The sequence below is a fragment of the Haplochromis burtoni genome, unplaced genomic scaffold, assembly GCF_018398535.1.
Source record: "Haplochromis burtoni strain Fernald_Lab_line unplaced genomic scaffold, NCSU_Asbu1 Contig_76, whole genome shotgun sequence".
NCBI classification, from domain to species: Eukaryota; Metazoa; Chordata; class Actinopteri; order Cichliformes; family Cichlidae; genus Haplochromis; species Haplochromis burtoni.
The window spans coordinates 2266849-2289312 of record NW_024582437.1 but is presented as its reverse complement, the minus strand read 5'-3'; the positions used below and the strand labels follow the sequence as shown (position 1 = coordinate 2289312).

The window sequence follows — 22464 nt, the reverse complement described above, 5'->3', positions numbered from 1 at the left end:
GTAAGGCAAACAAAGCTCAATATTAAAAAAGTGAGTTATTGGGACAGTCTGCATAGATTAAAAAATATGTAACAAATTTATTCTTGGAGCCTCCAAAACAGACCAGTGCTGACTCCATCCCTGAGTGATAATCAGCCAGCATCTTTGGCAAAATATTTTAACCTCAAGAGGGTGCTAAAAGTTAAAAAGTCAGAGAGCCATACATATGAAAACAATAGCAAAACTTCGACAATTTTCTCTGAAATTATCAAAGAAAACAATTTGGGGGAAAAGACAAAAAAAGGGAATTCTAAATTCACAGTAAATCAAACTAGAACATATTTCAACTGTTACAATGTTGAAAAGTAGACTTTTTTCCTAAAATATGGTGTATAACAAACTAATCATAAAACAATCTTTAGACTTTGAAAAACAGACCAAAAAATGTCATAAACTTTCCTTTTCCACATGAATCACAAATGGCAGAAAATCCACCACCCGAGTCAATCTTGGTGGTTTATTGTTTTTTCTTCATCATTTTGAAGTAATGCAGTGACTATTTTCAAATCACTGAAGAAATGTTTGTATTTGTTTTTATATTAAATTAAATATATATATATATATATTACAGAGAGAGTATGAAGTGCTAAAATTGAGATTTTTGTTTATTTTCTATGTATATACCAGCAAAAAAAAAAAAAAATACTAACAAATGTGAAACAAAATACTTAGAATATGCATATAAAGGTTATATTAATGCCGAAAAATATTTTAGTGAAGGTCTTGGTTATTCCAGCAATTTAAATACAAATATATGTACAATGTTTCTGACTATAGTGGCAAATTATGTGCAAAAAAGAAGATAAACTCAAGCAAGAAGTGTGCTTCAACACTTCAGTTTGTTTCTCTTTGTGACCATGTGAGGGCAGTGTGGTATTTTGTTTCAAAAGAAGAGTCACTGGCCTGTTTTACAACAATGAGCCACATTTGAAATTTCTTGCCTTGCTTCCTTTATCTTCATTCTCACATATTACTTCCTGAATTATCCCCCTCAAATCTTACCCACCCATTTATTGTTTTCAATTTTTTGTGCAACCACAGACTGGTACACCCCCCCCCCCCCCGAACCATCCTTAATCAAATCAGATCAGGGTTGTTTTAAAAAACAGCCCGCTTTATAAGATGTGTGTGTCGGTGTGTGTGTGTGTCTCATGGGAGTTTGTCTCATTTGGGTTCATTTTTCTTCACTCCTGCCTTTAGTGGGTTGAACTCACTCACCCAGATACCATAAAAAGAGTCAATTATTACTGTGAGTATACCTGAGAGAGAGAGAGAGAGAGAGATAGGCAAGGCAAGGGTGAGAGCAACAAATCTGCTGCGTGGCGGTTGTGTTTTGTATTGATTAGCATTGTTTTGACAATTGACTGGAATTCAATTCTCTCTTTGTTTTTCTTTGTTTTTCTTTGTTTTTCTTTCGCTGACCTCTGCCCCACTCCATATTCTCCCATTAACCCATGCAGGCAATGAATTGTATCTTTAACACTGACTTTTCTCTGACACTCACAGGTCATTTATCTTTTCCTTTCCCTCCCGTATTTCTCACACACCTCACCTAGTATAACTTTATCCAACTGAAAACTATTGATTTTTCCCCCTGCCAGTGTGTCATCTGGGCTCTTCAAACATTGACTGATATTCTGCTGTGATAACAGGAACCCAAACTGGGACTCTTCAGACACACTTTGCCACCTTTTCCCGTTATATGGCTCTCTCAGAAGCATTGCCATTTTGTGGAAGTATTGGAAATGAGACCACTTGACCTCGAAATGTGATTCTTTTTCAGGAACAGCTTCTCCCTGAATGCATCTGGCCGTATCAATGAAGCCCACACGCATACGCCACATGCAGCCTGCCTTGCCTTTAAAAACATATTGATTTCTCTCTTTCACAGGGAGCTTAATGCGATCGATCGTCCAGGCTCTTTCAAGATCAGTGCCAGTATAAGGATCTCTTCTTATAACACACATGCTGGCTCTTTCCCTTCAGCTAATGATTGTCCTTGGCCTGAGGGAAGAGTTTGTCTGCATTAAGACAGAAAACTGTTTCTCTGGGCATCCATCCCCCTCCTCCTCCTCTCTCTGGTCCCCAGTAATGCGGATGAGTATGGAACTTTTAATTTCCTCTTTAACAAAAGGTATGCCAGATGCAGCACACACATGCTTTGACCTTTATCAATCCTCACCACACCCCACTCCTTCTCCCCACCTGTCAGTGGATCGATACCTCTTTGTATTTGCAATGCATTACACCCTTTCCCTCTTTTTAGATTAAAAAAAGTTGGTCTTTCTCAAGTTCCCGTCTTGCAGGCAGGTTTGATTTTAAATGAATGTTAACAATTTCACCATTAAAATCAACTGGAAATTAAATAAATAAACAAATAAATATATTATACACCCTTACTGCTTCCATAGGAATTAAGACTTTAAGTAGCAGCCAGATGGTGCTAATCAAATGTTTTTTGATTAACTGATCATTGGGAAGTGTGAGCACTTCAGGCATGCCTTAACACAATGCCACAATCTCACCAGGGGTGGATGTCACAGCCCAAAGGTCAGACCGTACCAAACCCCCAAAAAAACCACATGCTACATCTCAGACTCTGGAGGCCTCAGCTAGCATGTTAAATGCTAAAATTCATAACAGTAAAATTAGAAAAAGACTGAACAAGCACAACTTCTTTGGAAAGACTACCAGGAGAAACCCTCTTTGAAAAAATACATAGCAACACAGTTTAAATCTGCAAAGCTGCATCTGAACAAACCACACAACTTCTGGAACAATGTTTTTTGGACAGGAGAGCAAAGTGGAGATGGTAATGCACGGTGTCATGTTTGGTGAAAGCCAAACACAGCACATCAACACAAACACCTCGCACCAGCTGTCAAGCATGGTGATGGGGAGCCGATGATTTGGCAATGGATTCTCTGTATACCAAAAGTATTCTGGAGTCAAACGTGAGGCCGTCTGTCAGACGGCTTAAGTTAAGCAAAAGCTCTATCATGCAACAGGAAAATGATCCCAAATACAGAAGCAACAGAATGGCTGAAAATAAGAATCAGGGTGGTGCAATGGCCCAAACTCCAGACCTCAAACTGACTGAAAGGCTGTGGCAGAATCTTAAGTGATTAAGTGAGCTGTGCTTAAACAAATGCCTGCAAACCTGAATGAAGCAATGCTGTAAAGAAGAGTGAGTCAAAATCCTTCCACAATGACGTGAGAGACTGATAAAAACTCATAAAGAAAATTATAACTTCAAGTTACTGCTGCTAAAAGTGATTCTCAGCTTCTCGATCCTGGAGTGTACTTTGTTTTTCTCAGGACAGTGGTATAAGGTCAACTGTATTTGTTAATTTTTATAATTAGGGTCTTCAAATATCATGTTCTTGAAAGATTTTTGTGTTAAAAACTGTAAAAAATTGCTCTATTGCTTGATTGATTCATTCAGGTGTTGGGAGAACCAGGACACAGTGATGAGAAGTTTACTATTGGAACAAGAAGGCATAGATGGACAAGGGATGAGAACAGGATGCTGTTGGACTACTATTACGCAAGGAACCCCAGCGGAAGAGCGCAGTCCTAAGAACAGCAAAGATACTGCGCAGGATTCTCAAACTCCCAGACCTCTGTGAGGTACTCCTACTCGAGCGTCAAGAAAGGTAATAGGTCAGCAGAAATTTGGGGTTCCTAGAGATGAGCAATTTATTTACAGTGACCTCCATCATATGTGAAACTTAACAAAACTCCCTCAAATTAACTTAATTAACAAAACTCAAACGTACATGGATTCAGTAAAACAGCTCACCTTTCCTTCCTCCTCCGAATCAAGCAGAGACTGACTATATATAATGCTATCAATTTCCCTGCAGTTAGCTCCCCACTCTTCTGATTGACATCTTTACTAACTAAATGGCTCTAAATAAGAAAAAATATTCAATAAATCCCCTTGTATCCTAAAACAAACAAAAGGAAGCATTCCTATGGTAAAAGAAACCCCTCCTCTTGGTTTAACCAGCTCATGTCAGAGATGACATCATCAGTACTTTAAAAATCAGGAAACATTGGGCGGGCTTTTCCCTACACCTGACCTACATCTTGACTGAAAACAAATAAAAAAAAACAAAGTAAGTATGCACAAATGAATTAATTATGCAACATAACAAAATATAAAGCAACATGTAACTGAGTATTTGCTTTCATTTGCTGAATGTTTGTTTTGCTGGCAACATAATGCTTACACAAACAAACCCGGGATAGTAAGTGCAGCAATGTTACTTTGACAATAGCAAATTATAGCAAATAAATATATAGAGGTAATAATGTGCATAGTGTGCAAAAAGTCAATAAGTCAATACTTCTGGGACAAGTGGAGAGTATTACAACTGCTCATCCACTTTGTCACAAGCCCCCGCATGGAAATTTATTTTATATATGTATACACATTAGATATATAGGTAAATAATGTATATTTCAAACCTGTACTCCTTGTAGTGAGATTGGACTGCAAAACTGGAAGTTTGACCTAAACTGAGAAATAATAGGATAAGAATGTGAAGGGAAGGCCAATCACTGTGTTTGGCAATAAAAGGGGTTTGTACCAAAATAGGTGCATGGAGTAATAATGTAGAGGACAAACCTGAACTCGCATTACTTCATCCCATTGATATTTTAATTGATTAATTATAAGTAAACACAATTTTTGCTTAAAGCATGCTAATTATCCTCTAATGCTTTGAAGAAGGCTCAGTGTCTCTGTGGTTGTCACGTGGTTGTTTTTTAAACACGGCATACAATAAAGCTCCAGTCATACATTAATGGACAAACATTTCAATACAGAATATCATTTTGAAAAAACAAAAACCAAAATAACTGTTGGTTCAGTTTGACTTTCTGTTTGGAGAAAAGCTCTTCTATTCTGGTTCTGTTAGAAAAAGCTTGCAAGATATATTTCCTGTTTTTTAAAAATAACTTTCAAGAAACACCCTGTTGAATCCCCTAAAATTTCCTCCTGTACAGTAGCTCACTGCCGATGGTTTGAAGCTCAAACGTGAATGTGAATCTTCAGTTCCCATGCCAACTTTCAGATTTCTGATGAGAGAGAAGGTAAGCTCTGGGATTTATACACATGAGATGTTATTTTGTGTGTATAAGTGCATAAATTATTTTTGATTCTGCATAAATACAACATGAATAAAGAAAAGGCTAAATTAAAAGGAAATAAGATTTTTGTTCAAAGCGTGTCCCTGTATCATGTAACTTCTTTGTCCCTGTTATGAGAACCTAAATGCTATTATTTTTCAGGAGACTTAAGTTATAAACCTATATCAGTGCAAAGTTTAAAGTTTTAAGATGTAGTTTATAAAGACTCTTTTTTTTATTGTGTTTTATAATATTATAAAATGCTCTCCATGTGCATAATTATTGACATAATGTGCAAACTGCAGTTGCTCTAGAAAGGTATGTGAACGAGAATGTGAAAAAGGAAAAATTCTCATATAGGGGAGACCAGGGATAGTTGTAACATTTTTGACATTTCTGTCTGTAAATTGGAGCTCTTTTAATTAAGGTAGTGGATTCAAAATGTAATGCAAAGTATTTACATGTCTCGGCTATTAAATAGTGCAGCTATTTTCTCTGCAGCACAATTACCCATTGCATGGTATGGTCTCAAACACAAAGAGTGAAATGTTACAATTAACCCCATAGTCTGGGTTAGTTGTAACATATCCTGGGGTGAAATGTAACACAATGAAATAAGGGTACTAACAAAACATTAACATGTAATCTTTGTTTATTCAACACATGAATGCACTTAGAGCCATTTATGTAGCTATGTGTGTGTGTGACAGAATGCAGAAATCTAGCTTTTGAACATATTCCAACCCCCCAAAAAAGACAAATTATGGAATTTTCTGCAACTGAATATTTCATTAATTTTGGTTGGTCTTCCTTGAGTTTGGCCTCATTGGCTCAGTGGGCATTATAACCTACAACTCTTGCACCAATTTTGAACATAACAATGAAGCTGAAAAAATGTAGTTGTTCACCAGCATCGCAATTCCATTACTTTTTATCATGGCTTACCTTGGTGTGGTTTGCAAAGTGCTTCAGAAAGATGAGGAAATCTGTTTCTTGCACCCATCCTGATTTATTTCCACTACCAGTACTTCCTACTGGTCCATCTCTGACACAGTGGTCTGCATAATGTATGTGTGGGAACACAAACAGTGGAGGAATTGTGTTGCCAATGGCATTAACCACATATACAAAAGCGACCAGTGAACCTCTCTCTGCTGATGTCGTTGCCCCAACTTGTTTAATATAAGTTAAAGTAATAGTGTGGTAAGTTGTAACATCTGCATTATTGTTACAACTAACCCAGACTGTTGCTGTTACAACTGACCCAGACTCCTATAGCCATGAACTAGCTAACATTACAGCCAACGGCTAAAACATTAGCACTAAAGACCTACACAGAATATATCCCCATAGACATACAAATAACATAATTTAAGTTTGATGAGTTTAACTGCAAAGCAGATAATGCTATTAGAAATTGAAATAAAGTAGAAAAACTTACTTTTTGGCATACAAATTACTTTTTTTCATGTTAAATTGTCTGTGTTTGACAAAATGTGCTGATTTTTCACATGTGATAGCAGAACTGAATTGGGCATGCACAGGATGAGTCACATCATTTGAAACTTAGCCCTGATTGGAGAAATTGGAAGTGTTACAACTGACCCACGTTACAACTGTCCCTGGTCTCCCCTACTATTTGCAAGAAATAGTAGCAATAGTTTAAACCTACCTTCTGTCGTCCACACGGGGGCGGTGCTAACACTCTATTTCCATGGTAGAGTTGTTAGCCAAACCATGTACACGGGTTTATCTGTAACAGAGGGCGGATGGATGTGGAGTCGTCATCTGAGGTAAGTCCAGCATTTACTTGTTTGTTTGTTTTTTAAGCTCCTGTCATTTGCTTGTAGTTCTCCTGTAGTTTCACCAGCTGGTTGCCTTATTTGTGTGCTCTTTGGAGATGACGGTGGGCTGTCTTTTTTTGAGAAGACCAGTGAGAGTAAAGCAGTTGGGCAGAAAAAAAGCGAAAAGTGAAGACAAACCTCTTAAAATGAGGGAAATTGTAGAGCCACACGTGTTTTTTTTTTTTTTTTTTTTTTTTTTTCTTAAAAAAAAAAAGGATAATTACTGTTTGCTAATAAAGAGTTTAAAACTAAAATTGTCTGGGACAGTAATAAAGGGAGCACCTGATATTTTAGCAAATTAGCTAAGTCCATTACAACACTATGCTGAAAATTTTTGCCTGTTTCGAGTGTGCTTCAGATACTCAGAGGCATTATTTTGGGTGCGCAAGTAGTGGGGAGCTTTGGGGAATTTGACAAGATGCTCAAACTTTTCAGAATTTGTTGGCATATGCACAGCCACAATGATGCAAAAAGTAATACTAAATAAAAAATTAAAAAAAAAGCAACAAGAAACGAAAACAAGTAAAAAAAAACAGAAAGTCATATTTTCTGATTTTCTAATTAAAGATAGGAGGTCAAGGAGGGCAAGCAAAAATCAGAAGAGAATCCAGATTCCAGCCCGTCATAAATGATTTAAAGCTGTGGAAGAGCGAAACAAGCCTTCATCTTCTCCATGAGGGAGGGGCTGTGTTGCTCTCAACCTGTGGGTGTAAAAGTTTTGGTCTTTGAGAGGTTTTAAAATGACTCATGATTTGAGAAGGAATGTCAAAAGAAAAATGCTCTTAAAATGTCGCTAAAGAAGACAGGAGATGTAATTAAACATACCTTTGTAAGCCACAAGGGGGCAGTGGAAAGAAACTCTTACCAGAACGCCACCATTAAATTATGCGGTGAACTTGTTAGAAAAAATTTGTTACCACATCTCACTGTAAAAGTGAAAATGAACGAATGGCTCATTATCTGATTACGTTAAGTTCAACAGCCCTCCTCTATTTATTCATTTTTAATAGAAGGGTCTTTCACAGCAATCCTTGATGGTGCTATAGTGCTGTGCAGGTGTATTAAACATAAGGCCCGGGGACCAGAATCGGTCCAGCCAAGACTTTCATCTTGCCCACTAGACAGCTTTAGAAAATGTGAAGGGGTGCATAGATTATAAACTTTTAACTGTATTTTTATAGGCTTTGCAGCTTTCACAACTACAGCACCCCTCCCCTTAGTTCAATCCATACTACACAAAGTACCGTAATTGTCGGGCTATAAGCCGCTACTTTTTGCACAAGCTTTGAACCCTGTGGCTTTTAGTCAGGTGCGGCTTTTCTATGGCTTGTCCATGATTTTTGTGATATCGTAAGAGGATTTGTTTTGTTTGTTCCGCTGTTGTACAGCACTACGTTGCCTGGTGGAAGGATCGGGGTTCAAGAGTGGTATGTTGGTCACATGTCACAGGCAACGTAGTGCTGTACAAAGTAGCGCGAAAAACAAACTTCAAAGTAGCGCTACGCGTTCAGCGGGAGGCGTGGATGATGAGCGGCGATAATCTTGCGAAAAGCAAGTTATGCCCAACTCCACCACTGGATTCTGACAGCGTGGAAAAGTGTGAAAACATCCACGATCACCAACGGATTTCGAAGGGCTGGACTGCTGCATGATGGCGAGGAGGACACCGCCACGGCCCTTCAGAGGGTGTTCGACTCTGACACTGACAACGAGGATTTCTTTGGGATAACGAGAGTGGATGACGAAGCCATCCTGAGCCTGTTCGTTTCCAACACTGGAGAAGAGGACTTTGGTGGTTTTAGTGCGCAGGAAGATGGTGGTGAATGACTGACTTTTCTTCTTGTTAAAGCCGTGTCACTGCACCTGAGCCTAAAAGGTAGTCCGAATCTATTTTTCTGGTGTGCTGTAGGTTATTGTTATGTACTGCATTTGTTACTCATTTATGAAGCACAGTACATGTTTCGTACTTGTAATTACCGGTACTTGTACATATACCTAAAAAAGTGATAAGTGATGTCTCCAAACAGCCATCTCTTTCCTGACAATTCCCTTTGTGCATATTCTCTTACATAAGATAAGTCAACATTGAAACACCTGCGGCTTTTAGTCAGGTGCGGCTAATGTATGTACAAAACAGGATTTTCCCCTGATTTTAGCTTGTGCGGCTAATATTCAGGTGCGCTTTGTAGTCCGGGAAATACGGTACTTAACTGATAGATTAACAATTAAATGACAGAAAATTTCCAGGTTTTCCACCATGTAATATAGAAATATCTTTTTTGGGGTTTTTTTTCTTACAGTGAGTCCAATTAATTAGGTGAATTAATCAAATCACTGGGTGTGTACCAGGAAGGATATAAAAAAATCAAACCTGTGGAGATATCTGCTCTTGGGAATAAGGAGGAAGGTGAAGTAGCTGTTTTCTCTTCTTTAGCACCAGTTCTCCACAATATTTTCCGAGTGGTTCCTCAGTTTATTCCTTGTTTGTGGACAGATAGTATTTAAGTTTCAAGAGGTGTGGCAAATTAGGAGGATTAAAGTTGCTAAGTAAAAAAAGGAAAAAGCCCAAAAGAAGTAAGCTGGAAGGCAGTCCTGTTAAAACCGAGTGACTGATGATAAACAGATAAGTAGTTCACACAAGAAACAATCTGAGAAGGGAAAATACTTCATAAATGAACATTTCCAGGTGGGAATTGTGGTGGGTGGAAAATCTACCAGCCTGCAAACAGATTCAGAAAGCTTGCAAATTGCATTTCCTGTTTTTTTTAAAAAATAAAATAAAATTTCAAGAAACACTCTCTTGATTCCCCTAAATTTCCTCCTAGCGCTCTGCTAGATGGTTTTTAGATTTACATGTGAATGTGAAACTCCAAGGTCAGGGCAGAATTTCAAAAACCTGAGAAGTGAGTTGATAAGCTCTGGGATTTCAACTAGTTTGGTATTAAAGTTAGGAAAATAGGATTTACATATGGAGATTCGTCATTGTTTAAAATATGTTTATGCTATTGATTCTTAAATGAACCCTATAACGTTTAAAGCACCCTCCAGTCACAGGGTGTATTTAGAACCTGTTATGCAAACTGGAAAATGCTGAGGGACAGCTGAAGAGCAATTAAACATTTGCAAGTCTGAGAGGCGTCGCGTAAGGTTCAGTTTACTGTGTGCCTCCATGGCCTTCCGATGGAGTCCATTATGTCCACCCCTTCCCCCTTTTTTGCTGTCTCAACAATTAAACCAGTGAAGGTGAGGTAACTGTACATTTCTTTAAAAAATGGGCAAGTGGATAAAAGGATAAGCTGGTATAATAGTCCATAATAGTCCACTCTATGACCCACAGCACAAATGAGTTTTCTTATTATGAAACATTTCACCTGTATGTCAGCAGTTGCCATGGAGATTTTGTGGAGATATGCAGGGCTCTGCTTAATGGTCTGACCTTAACCTTGCACTTTCTCCACTGTATGCTTCCATGATGTAACAATCACAGTGGAATATTTCATATTGTAAATCAATATTTCAAAAGGGAGCCTGTTCTCCCACCTCTCCTTCACATGTTCACACATATCAATCGTTATTTTAATATCAGAGAAGCCCACGAAAATGAAAAGAGTGCTCAGCCTCGTTTCATTTTCATGTCTGCACACTTTACATGCTACTGTATTTCTTAAACTAAGTCTTCCATAGCCTTGAACCACCATTTAAAAATCCATTCCCATCCCCCATCTGCATTTGTCTTTCTGCCCCTTTCTGCCCCTCTGTCCTGCTCTCTCCCTCTTTCTCTCTCTCTCTCTCTGTGTCTCACTCTCTGTCTTTCTCTCTCTCTCCTGCAAGCTGTGTCTCTTTCCTGTGTGCTGGGGGCCAGCAGAGGGGAAGTACACAGAGAAAGAAAAGCACTCTCTGAGTTCAAGTGCACGGGCTTAAAGACACAGCTGGCCATAAACAAAGGGTTACAGGATGAGGAGAAAACAGGCATGGAAAGGTGGAATAATAACCCTGCTGATATGTTAGCCATGTACTTGAGGACAGTATAGGGCTCATTCGCAAATACACACACACACACACACACACACACACACACACACACACACACACACACACACACACACACACACACACACATGCAGAAAAAGAAAATTTAAAAAATGTGAACAGGAAAAAGGGGAAAAAATGTCTCCTCCCCTTTTCCTCTTTCCACATACACTCCTCCTATTCCCTCCCACCTCCTTTCTCTCAATCTCCGTCCCTCCCTCTCGCTCGCCTTCATTCCTGCATGCACACACACACACAAACACACACACACACCACACACACACACACACACACAACACACACACACACACACACACACACACACACACACACACACACACACACACACAATCACACACACACACAGCTACACACTCACACGATGACTGATGCCTTCTCCCTCCTCTTCGTGCGTTCTCTGTTTTCTCAGCTCTCTGTGGCACCTCTGAGACTTTTGGCTTTTTGTCCTCTGGTTATAACCGTGCGGTGGAAGCCGTTCTGCACAGCTCCAGCACCATGCTGTCCCAGCTACAAACTGAGAAGCAGCCGCAGCAGGAGCGGATCAGCCTGCCTCTCACTTTACTGCCTCTGACTTTGTCGGCCGCCTTTCCGTCCTGCACTTTTTCCTCCTCATGGTTGGTGTTAATTTCCTTTGTCTGTAAGGCATGTTTCCCCTTACGTCCACAACGGGATAAAGAAAAGATGGGGTTTTTTTGTTTGTTTTTTAATGGTTTGTGTGAAAGACAAGGCGAGACAACAGTGGATAAAATGTGATGCGGCTGGAGTGACATAGAGATGCAGGGCTGCAAGTCAAGAGGCAAAGCACTAAGTCGAGAGTAAGGATGAGGGGACTGAGAGGAAGATTCAAGTTGGAAAATATACGTGGGAAAAGGTAAAAGAAAAATGGAATTAGATGTTATTATAATATTTTCTTATTTCCTTCTTTCGGCGTTTTATTTGGGAAGTAATCGTGTTTTTTTTTCTTTCCTTTTTTTGCCTCTTTCATTCCTGTTCTCGGATCTGCTTTGATTTGTGCACATAAAGTCATTTTCCTTCCTCCCACTCCCACTGAAACATTTTTCCCGTCTCCATCCTTCTCCAATCTTTCAAACATGTCTTTTATCATTTTTGTTTGCTTAGCAGAATTTGCACGTTTGCTTTAAAACCGTTTTTCCTTAAGTCTCGTTCAGTTACAGCTCAGGGCTGGTTTTGGGGCCCAGCTGGGAGGATAACGGGGAAAGAAGAATGGGGTTGGGGCACTCACTTTTGTGTCGTTTTTGTGTCTGTCGTTGTCTTTGTAAATCTTCAACATATTAATAATGCGTTAATAATGATTGTGTTACATAGTGAATGTGTCTTCGGCCCAGTTTTGGATCTTCAGCTTCAGCTGATATGAAACTTGGATTGAATTTGGATTATTTGGTCATCATGCTCCCGACTTTGGGACTGACACGTCCCACCCTCTACTTCCCCTCACTGTTTGTTTGTGGTATCAGTATGCATCCCTCTCATCTCGTCCTCACCCCGCTGTTTGTTCATGGCCTCGCCTTCATTAGGTAGTTTTGACAAGTTACTGTCATATTGGAAATCTATAATATAACCTCGTCTTTGAAATATATTCTTAACAATCCATCCTGTCCATTTTGAAGAAAATATGATCCAGGCGCTCATTCCAAAACGCACAGATAGTGAGTCTCTGTGCAAGGGTGTGCCATTTGACAAAGGGGAGTAAAAAGGTTTTCGTGACTAGGATCAGAGTTTGAATAGGGGGACGATCGCAGTTCCGAGTGTTGATCTGAATACATCTGATTTAAACCAAGACTTAGTGTTGGTACAAAACTAACAGGCGGCCGACCTTGGTGGCTGGTTTGTACAGGTTGTAGCAATGGAACAATGAAGAGCAATCACCAAATCACCATGCCCAGTTAAATTTGAGCAAATCTTTATTCATTTTCCTTCTAAATTCATAGTTGGGAGATGGATATAGAGTAGTAGATATGAGAAATTCCTTTGATTGACCGGAAGAGAACCAAAACGGAGAGTGTGCTAATGGTTGCACCAAAAACTCACTGCTAGATACCCAATTTAATGCTTTGGAATACCAGTTTACGTACCATGCATTATTGGCCAAAAGTATAAAATCGTTTGTATTATCACAAAATGAAGGCACAAAATACCCCCATATTCAGGCATTTGACTGCATAATGAGAGTAAGATTTAGTGTAAAAGAAACACATAAGAGAATAGTAAATAGCTTATTTTCACAATAATTATTGTGGCAGGTGTTTTCCCAGTAGTGGATTTAAATATCAAAGCATAGTCAAAATGTTGCCTAAGCTGTCAACTGTATAGTGTGGCCGAAACATCTAAAACCACAACATACTCAATTTGCTATAATTGAAAACTTCATTAAACTCACAAATATTCATATCTAAGAAGTCTAATCGTTATCAGTGCAGTTACTGATTTAGTTTGTATTAAGCAGCAACAACTTCAACTCCAGTGTAACCAAAACGTACAGCAAATTCACAGAAATAATTTGGATAATTGTACAGTTCATTGACCTTAATTCCTGCATTAGTGAGTGGCACTTCAGCTTGTACATCACAAAGTGTAGCTGTGCGGTATACACGGTGCACGGGGGATGATGATATTTGGGATCCGTGCATCATTTTGAATTATTATAGCGATTTTCTTTGTTGTTGTTGTTCTTGCCCTTTACGTAGGATTATTTAGACATTATTTACACTAATGATAAATTCCTTGGAGCTTGATTTACCCACATTTTGAGTTTGGTACTAATACATCAGTGGGTTGTATATTTTATTTTTAATCATGTTATGCCAAACTAAAAAATAAGGAAACTGTAAAAAAATTAAGCTAATTAAGCACTAATTATCACTTTTCAACACTCAGAGCAAATAAGCAGTTTCGACACTGACTACATGGCCACAGAAGTGTCTTGCCATACTGAATCCTTTGGCAGAAATAATGGATTGCCATGGCTTTTTGAAGTGACAAAGAACCTATCAGTTATTTAAAACCTCTCAACTTGAGGCTGCCACTTACTTACCCGAGCACATCTAAACATTAGAGTGGAGAGGAAGCCATTCATGTGTTTCACTTTATAAAACATAACTTGGCCTTCACTATCAATTATGTAGTTCTGGTGTGAAAGAGATAGGAAAAAGGGCCACACACAACAGGCAGCCAGGCCCAGCGTGAGAAAGCGCTGAACCACGTGACTGCTGTAGATGTACTAATGCTCTCTCACGGTCTGAGTGAGAACTATTCCCCCTGGACTCAGTGTTCCAGTTGCATCAGTGTTTGTCTGCCTTCTCTAGGATATGGGGCTGAAATGGGGCCGGAGCTGCGAGAGCTCCATCTGGACATCCATAGGGCCCTCCTCCTTTATTGGCACGAAGCTGATAATGTTGCTCTCTGTTGCATAGGATGCAAGTTTTTGCACCAGTTTAAATCTCTAACTGACCTTGTAAAAGAAAATTTTCTACCTCTAAAAAATGCATGGCTTGAATTATTTTCAGCTGCCTAGCAATGTTTCATATACATTCAAGCTGGTTTATTACTGCAGATGCTTTGTCTCTGTTGAAATGTGTAAATGTTCAAATGCCGTATATTGAATGCAATAAAAGGCTCAATCTTTTATACCATACACATTAACCAACTGCACGTTAATTACACATTAAAACCTAAATATCAATCAGGCAATGCTATACAAATTGATATAAATGAATACACTGTTAAAATATGTTGTACTTCCATGCAAGTAAAATCTTCAGTGCAGGGATTTTTTTTATTAAGCGGGGTAGTGCACTTTCTGTTTATATTCAATGCTTAACTGGAGCTGATAGCACTCATTTGCTGTTATTTTTAATAGCTAACATTGATATTTTGCTTAGAAGTAACAGCAGTTTAAAAAAAGATTATCTGAAGTACAGCTACAGTGAAAAAGCAATCATGGTGCCAGCATATATACTCCTAGAACATAAAGTACCTTCTTGTATTTTAGGGGGAACCATGGCTTGTCACTGGAGTGGCATTCTTTAAGGTGCTGCAACCATACTTGCGTGCTTTTACTTATTTGTACCTCACAGAGCCCAGTCTTCAACCTCTGGTGGCAAATTTGTACCTTAATGTAGCCGACCTTTAAAAATGTGCAGGTACATGGGTTCTTTATTCATATATTTTATTATTATTATTATTATTATTATTATTATTATTATTATTATTATTATTATTATTATTCATTTGTACACTTGAAAAGGAACGGGTACAGGAAGTTTCTTTGAACCCAGGAGCTTGGTACAGGCAATAGTGCTGTACCCATTAAACAGTAAAGCCTTAACATGGAGTGCAGTAGAGAACTGTAGGCCTAGAAAAATTCACTCCTACTGCACTCCTTCTTCTGAGATGTGCATATCGTTTAGAATCATCATGATTGCTTTTTTTCTCAATTGCTTAGCACATATGTTAGTAACATCTCTTTAAAAATGTATGTTGAATTAATTTCAGAATCCATATCAGCCTCTAACTTCAGTGGCTACTGTTACAATCTTTTAGTGTTTGGTATAAGTCACCTCTTTTATGGCTTTTATAAAATACGTTGAATTTAAGAATTTAAGTAAAATATGATAATATGTAACATGACTCTCTCTCAACTCAATGAGACTAACAGAAAATTGTATACACTTAACATGTGTTTGCTTATTTAGCTCTTCTTTATATTCTGGTATTGTGAAATGAGTCTTCTGGTACATTTGCCTCCATGGTGTTGCCTGATTTTTGTGCATTGGAGCAGTGTGTCAGAATCTTTTCTGAACCTGGCTAACCTGGACTGAACCACCACCACTCACAACCACTAGCACTTTATATAGCCTCTGTAGGAATTATATCTCACTTATCTTAACTGCACTACTGTATAGCTCTGTGTAAATAATCATTCTGTACATTCGATAATTTTTAATCCTACAACTGTTTACAACTTGCATAGTTCCCATTTCTGTATAGCTGTATATCTCAGATTTCTGTAAAGTTATTTATTTCATATTCTGTATAGTTTTTCATATTTATATCCTGTTCATAGCCTGTACACAGCTTGTACTCACTACAGCCTGTACATACTTATAGTTATAGAATATTCACAACATACTTCATACCGTGTACATTATAACACACCATAATAGACCCATTTCTGTAATATACTCACATATCTATATTATTGCTAATATATATTGTTAATATATCTATATCACTAAAGCACTTCTGGATGGATGCAAACTGCATTTCGTTGCCCTGTACCTGTGCATGTGCAATGACAATAAAGTTGAATTCTATTCTATTCTATTCTAATGTGAATGAATAGTTTCCTCATATACGGGCCAGGTGGCTGCCTTCTGTGTTCAAAAGCAAGCAGAGGTGGTAAGGTGGGGGTTAATATTTGCAAGCTGTAGGAATGTGTTTGGAGTCAGCAGTGAGAATTCCTCAGTTCTGCATTAGTAGGTCACAGCATTGCTTCTTACCTCCCCTAACTGTCTCAATCCTCTCTTTCCCCCTCTTCCCCCTTGTCTGTCTCATTTTTCTTCCTATCCAGCTCTGTCACATCTTTATCAACACGTTCCTACCACTGTCTCATTCTTGATGCACATCTTTATCTGCTGTGTTCTGCCTCAACTTTTGATCCTCTGCACGTCTCCTCTCTGACTCTTTAGATGTGTGTGAGAGCCTCAGGAGTTGGGGGTTGGGTAAAAAGGAAGCGATAGTGAAACTGTGAGTGAGTGTTGATAATGCTATAGCGCAGGGCTCTCCTGCTGGCTCCTCTTCAGTACATCAGTCATGTATGATTTATGGAGTAGGTTCCTGAGGAACTGGCTTTGTTGATGTCATCCGGTATCATCTGTTCAAACAGTCATGTGAAAAAGAAAGTTTTCACAAGACTTTGTAAAAAAAACAAAAAAAAATACACCCCATGATTCTGTAGCTCACAGTGTTTGCTGCATGACTTTATCAGTCTCTCACGTCATTGTGGAGGAATTTTGGCACACTCTCCTTTACAATGATACTTTAATTCATTGAGGTTTGCAGGCATTTGTTTATACAAAGCTCTCTTAAGGTCCTGCCACAAGATTTCAATCAGGTTAAGGTTTGGACTTTGACTGGGCCATTACAACACCTTGATTCTTTTCTTTTTCAGGCATTTTCTTATGAGCTTAGCATCACTGTCCTGTTGCATGACCTAGTTTTAACCAAGCTGTAGCTGTTGGACAGATGGCTTCACATTTGAGGCTAGGACACTATAGTGTACAGAAGAGTTCAGGGTCAACTCAATGGCTGTAAGGTGCCCAGTTCATGTGGCTGCAAAACAAGACTAAATCATCGCCATAGTGCTTGGTCATAGGGGGTCATATGATTATTGGGGTTTTCTCTGTATTATTATAGGGTCTTTGCCTTACAATATAAAACCCCTTCAGGCAACAGTTGTTGTCATTTGACAATAAATAAATACAATTGGAATTAAAATCCTTGCCTTGTCACAGCTGTACCTAACAGTTGGATTATTATGCCTGGTTTTCGCCAAACATGGTGTCATGTCCTTTTAAAGAAAAGATGCATTCTTCTGTAACCTTTCCAAGCAAGCCACAGTTGTCAATCTTTTTCTAATTCTACTGCAATAAACTTCCAAATGTGACATGCTGAACTTGACTGCCTCTAGTCTGAGAGTCAGGGATTTAGCTCTTGGGTTTTTCAAAAGTTCTCTGAGTATTGTACAACTTGACCTTGAAATTATTTTGCTTTCACAATCTTTCCTGCAAGATTGTGGCATTGCATTAGCACACACTTGGAAGCTGCAGACCAGCAAATTTGCCCAAAATTCTTTTTTTATAGAAGTGATGACACTTGCAGATGATCAGTTTATCTAATTTACTTGATTAGCATCCATCTGTTCATCCTGTTCATCCATCCATCATTTCTCTTTACCACTTACCCAATTAAGGGTTGTGGAGACTGTATCCTCTCCCAGCTATCATAGGGCAGCGGCATAGGTAGAACCATGACATTTCTATAGTCTATTAAAATGTTAATTGTTATGGAAGCGTTCAGGGTCTACTTAGTTTTTCACATAACTGCATATCACATGAATTGATTCAACTACAAACCAGGTTTAAAAAAGTGTAGTTGCACATTTTTGAAAATATAATAAGATACTTATTTTCAAGAGATGACAAAACTGGCACCACTCTCATGGCTGTCCAATAAATATAATGCTAAAAAGTCTCGTCTGGCTCCTACCAGCACCTAATTGTATATAAATAAAATCAAATGGAACATTATGTTTACTGAGCCCTGGTATTATCTTGTGTGCTGGTATGTAATCTTTCTAACAAAGCTCGATTAGCTGTTTCCATTCTCTGTTTTAAGTTAATTTAAGCTAGCTCCCGTTTCATACTGACAAGAAGCGTTTAAATTCAAGTAAAAAATATGCATGAGACACAAATGCTAAAAGCATATGTTGTTTATTGATAGTGGTTTAACGTGTCACTGTGTGTCCTCTGTAAGCATATTGATGGCATTCACAAGGCTCTTCGTTACACTTTGCAGTGATACACGCACTCTGCAATGAGGTGTCGTCACACAACGACTCCCTTGAGCGTGCCAGCTCTCTGGTGCCAGGCAGGGAAGAGGAGAGAATACAACAGGGAGGAGGGGAGAGAACATGACGATAGAAGGCAAAAGAAAGATGAAGGTGTAAAGAAACATGCTGTCTGAGAGGTAGAGACAAGTGGGTGATAAAGCGAGACAGAAAGCGTCTGAGGGGGAAGAAAGGGTTTAATGCTAGACAATGGGAGGAGGTGCAGTCGTTGAAGTGGTGGAAAACAAGAAAAATTTCAGTGTTGTTCAATGTATCATTAGAAAATGAACCTTGTGATTCCTTAGCACAAAAGGTTGTCAGTTTAAGAGCCAAGTAGTAGCCAAACTAATATCCATACATTAAGAATTGTGTAAGTACAAAAATGTTTAGGATCAAGGAGTCTGTAGCTGAGTTAAAACCTGCAGTAGCTGCCTGTTCTTTGGTCAGTAGGTCATCAGGGTCACATCTGTAAGATGAAAGGAGAGCTTTGGTTGGCTGCTTCCACAGAGAGATGGAAGGGTCAGGAAGTGGCCCCAGCACAAACACCAGACTTATTGTTCAAGTTCAAGGTAACACTGAATAGGGTTTTCATTCACTTAGCTCAGCCCTCCATCCCCTGACAAGCTGCTGTTTTTCAAAAGGGTCATAATTAGAGGAAATACTGCCTCTGGCATCATCTGATGTTAGTATCTTGGTTATAATTGCAAACTAATTATGTCAGTTTTATTTATTTAAATAAGGGTTTTGGTTCCAACCTTTGGCTATTTTTAAAGAATTATTGAAAGCGAATCGTTTAAAATATTGCTCGCACGTGGCTCATGCTGAGGGGTGTCCAGTCTCTGCCCTTTCAGACAGTGAACAAGGTCACAGTCAGAGGGTCAGATGTCAGGGCAGTGTTTGCCCCTCCTCCACATGTAGCTGCTTCCCCGCCTGCCTCCCGCTCTGTTGTGTCTGTTCACTCGACAGCTCCTCATTAACTCCTCACATGGGATTTCCTGTTCACCTCCTTCACTTTCCTGTTCATGTTCAAAATGGAACAGCATATTAGCTCTTTTTACAAAACATGAATAATTAAATCCTTCACAGTTATTGTGCTGACTCTGTGAACCAACGGCCAAAAGTTGTTACTGAACACTAGGAATGCAAAAGCTAGTCAGAGCGCAGCTAGACCAGTAATGGTGCCAACCCTTTGGAAGTCGAAGTCTGTAATTGATGACTTTGTGCTTTCAATGAATACAGTAAAGCCACGCTCACACACGCACGCACGCACGCACACACGCACACACGCACGCACACACACACACACACACACATATATATAGGGACATAATTCAGAGTCTGACGCACTCCCTTTAACAGAAAGTCAATAACAATACAGGAATGATTAATCAGTCGCTCCATGGTCCCACCCTTTCTACTCACCACCTTCCACTCTCCCTTCGCAACCCCACTCACCCTCTCTCAGCTCAATATTGATCTGAATGCATTTGCCTCCCATTTATCCGTTAGCACCCCTCCCCCATCACGTATGCACTGCCACTGCATTGAGCGGTCACAAAGAACCTTTTACACAGGAATGTTTCCCATGCGCACAAATAACACACACACTTACAAGCGTGTGCACGTGCAGTCCGACACATCACTGCAGCGTGCGCGTCATGTGACACTTTGATAGGTACTACACTTAACTGCATTGCACTGGGGGATTTGGCTTGATTATTCCGGGCTGTGGAGTGCAAATTAGGAGGGTCCATTTCACAGTGCAGGTGCATTACGTGTTTGTATGTTGCCCACACATTAGCCTAAACACAAAGCTGCATTTTAAGAGGTTTAACTGACAGCCCATTTGATCCCCCTCCTCTACCCCGACATTCTGGTTGGTGGCACACAGGTTGCCATGACACCAGACTGTTTTGTCTGCCCTTTGACCTCTTTAAGGGGCTCTGTGGTCAATCAGGCATTACATGTGAGGGGCAAATAGAAGAGAGGAGAGTAAAGGGGGGGACTGCATTTCCTCTGTAAAAAAATTAGGTCCAAAAGGTTCCTCTATACATCCGCTTTGTACTGAACAGAAGGTGGGGAGCCTCCAAGAGGCTTGCAGTGAAACAAAGACACATGTGCACATACTGACCTGGCAGCGCTCTGGAAGGGTAAATGAACTAGGCTGGAGCTCCCAGGAGGTGGGGAGTTATTATGCTCATTGTGCAGTCGGCCAGCTAAAGCCGTTTGGCTGCTTCTTTTGAAGTTATATTTATCAAACCGGAGCAGGAGGCTTAGCGCTTCAAGCTGGTGCATTGCTTTGTCCATACTGCAGAACGCATGTGTGCACTGAGATGGCTTTCAAACATCAAGACTTGAGCACCCTGATATGTTTATTTAAAAATAAAAAATCTTAGAAAAATAAGCATAAAACGCAATTTAGGTTACAGTGTTTCTAACAGTGATTCCTTTCCATGTTAGCTGTAAGCAGTAAAACACTGATATGATAGCATCTAAAAGCATTATCCCTTTCTGAGTAATTCCCTCATAGCAAAAACTCACAGTGAGTAAATATCAAATCATTTATTAAATGGAAGCATTCAAAAAGCAATAAACAGTTTTCTTTTAAATCAGACTAAATATAATGAAATTAACTGAGATGCATGAATTGATTTTTGCACTTTAAGCCTCATGTTTTCCATGTGTTTTTCCATGTGTCAGAGTTATTGTAAAACTTAGATACAGGTTCGTGTCATGATGTTTTAAGTGGTAATAAACTGATCATTTGATTGTGTCATTTTGTTTTTACTCTCTCAGTTTATGCACCTTTTGATTTCCCCTGAGCTGAATATTTGGATCACCTTTCCCTTGTTATTTTTATGTCTAAATACTGACATTAAAATCCTTAATGAAAATTAAAATTGTGTCAACATACACAAAAAATGGTGTGCTTTCCCTTTGTAGTTATTTTGTTTGAGTGGTGTAATTAAACGAAATAATTGAATAATCTTTTTTCAGATTTTGTACTGCTTCAGTAGTGACCGTGCTCATTTTGTTTTAATCTGCTACATTAAATTGGTAGGTTGTCCAGTCTCTCTTCAGCTGTTGCTGACATTGAACCTGTGACCTCCTGTGTAAACAGGAGTCTTTTAATTCACAAGGCCAGTTTTACTCACTCTAACCTTGATACCATCTGTGTTTTCTTTGTGTTTTTCAGTTACTTTTCGGTTCAAGTCTAAAGGAAGATCCAGAACGTCGACATGACAGCGATCTCAAGGTGAAAATCTCAGTAGGACATTTTACAGATTTCTGTGGAGAAATAATGGCCTCTTGTGAATGGATGGCTTTCTCACGCACTTACACACATATTCATACTCATATTTAAACAATATGTTATTGTACACATTTCATTTGTTGCGGTTCTTGTTCTTTTGTTAGGCAGCCAAATTAAATATTGACAGATTATTAGCTGATACCTGTAGCAGGTTGTAATACAAGAATATCAAAGAGAAAATAATTCACTTATTATCAGGCCTTTGATTATTCAGTCATACCAGGTAGTAGTCTCAAAGACAAGGACATTTCTTTTTTAATTTGCCTTATTATGTTTTTCTGTAAAACAAGCCCACACTTAACAGAATAAAAAGATGTTAACACTGCAGGAAAAGGCAACAGAATTTCCTGTGTAAATTAAATTAAGGTTTTCAACTAAAAGAATCTCTGTTAATAGCAGTTTGCTTTAAAGAATACAAATAAAAGATACTTTTACCTACCCATTAAAATGAAACT

General features: G+C 38.9%; 2 long non-coding RNA genes across 2 annotated transcripts; both read left to right on the top strand.

The window, feature by feature from the left end:
* The first annotated feature begins 3600 nt into the window (after positions 1-3600).
* On the top strand, positions 3601-7514 carry LOC106633232. Its single transcript, XR_001336375.2, has 3 exons — positions 3601-3695; positions 5053-5139; positions 6897-7514. It is a non-coding gene; the product is annotated as an uncharacterized LOC106633232 (long non-coding RNA).
* Positions 7515-11392: 3878 nt separating this feature from the next.
* LOC121814708 lies at positions 11393-21954 on the top strand. Its single transcript, XR_006054524.1, has 2 exons — positions 11393-11940; positions 21893-21954. It is a non-coding gene; the product is annotated as an uncharacterized LOC121814708 (long non-coding RNA).
* Positions 21955-22464: the final 510 nt, after the last annotated feature.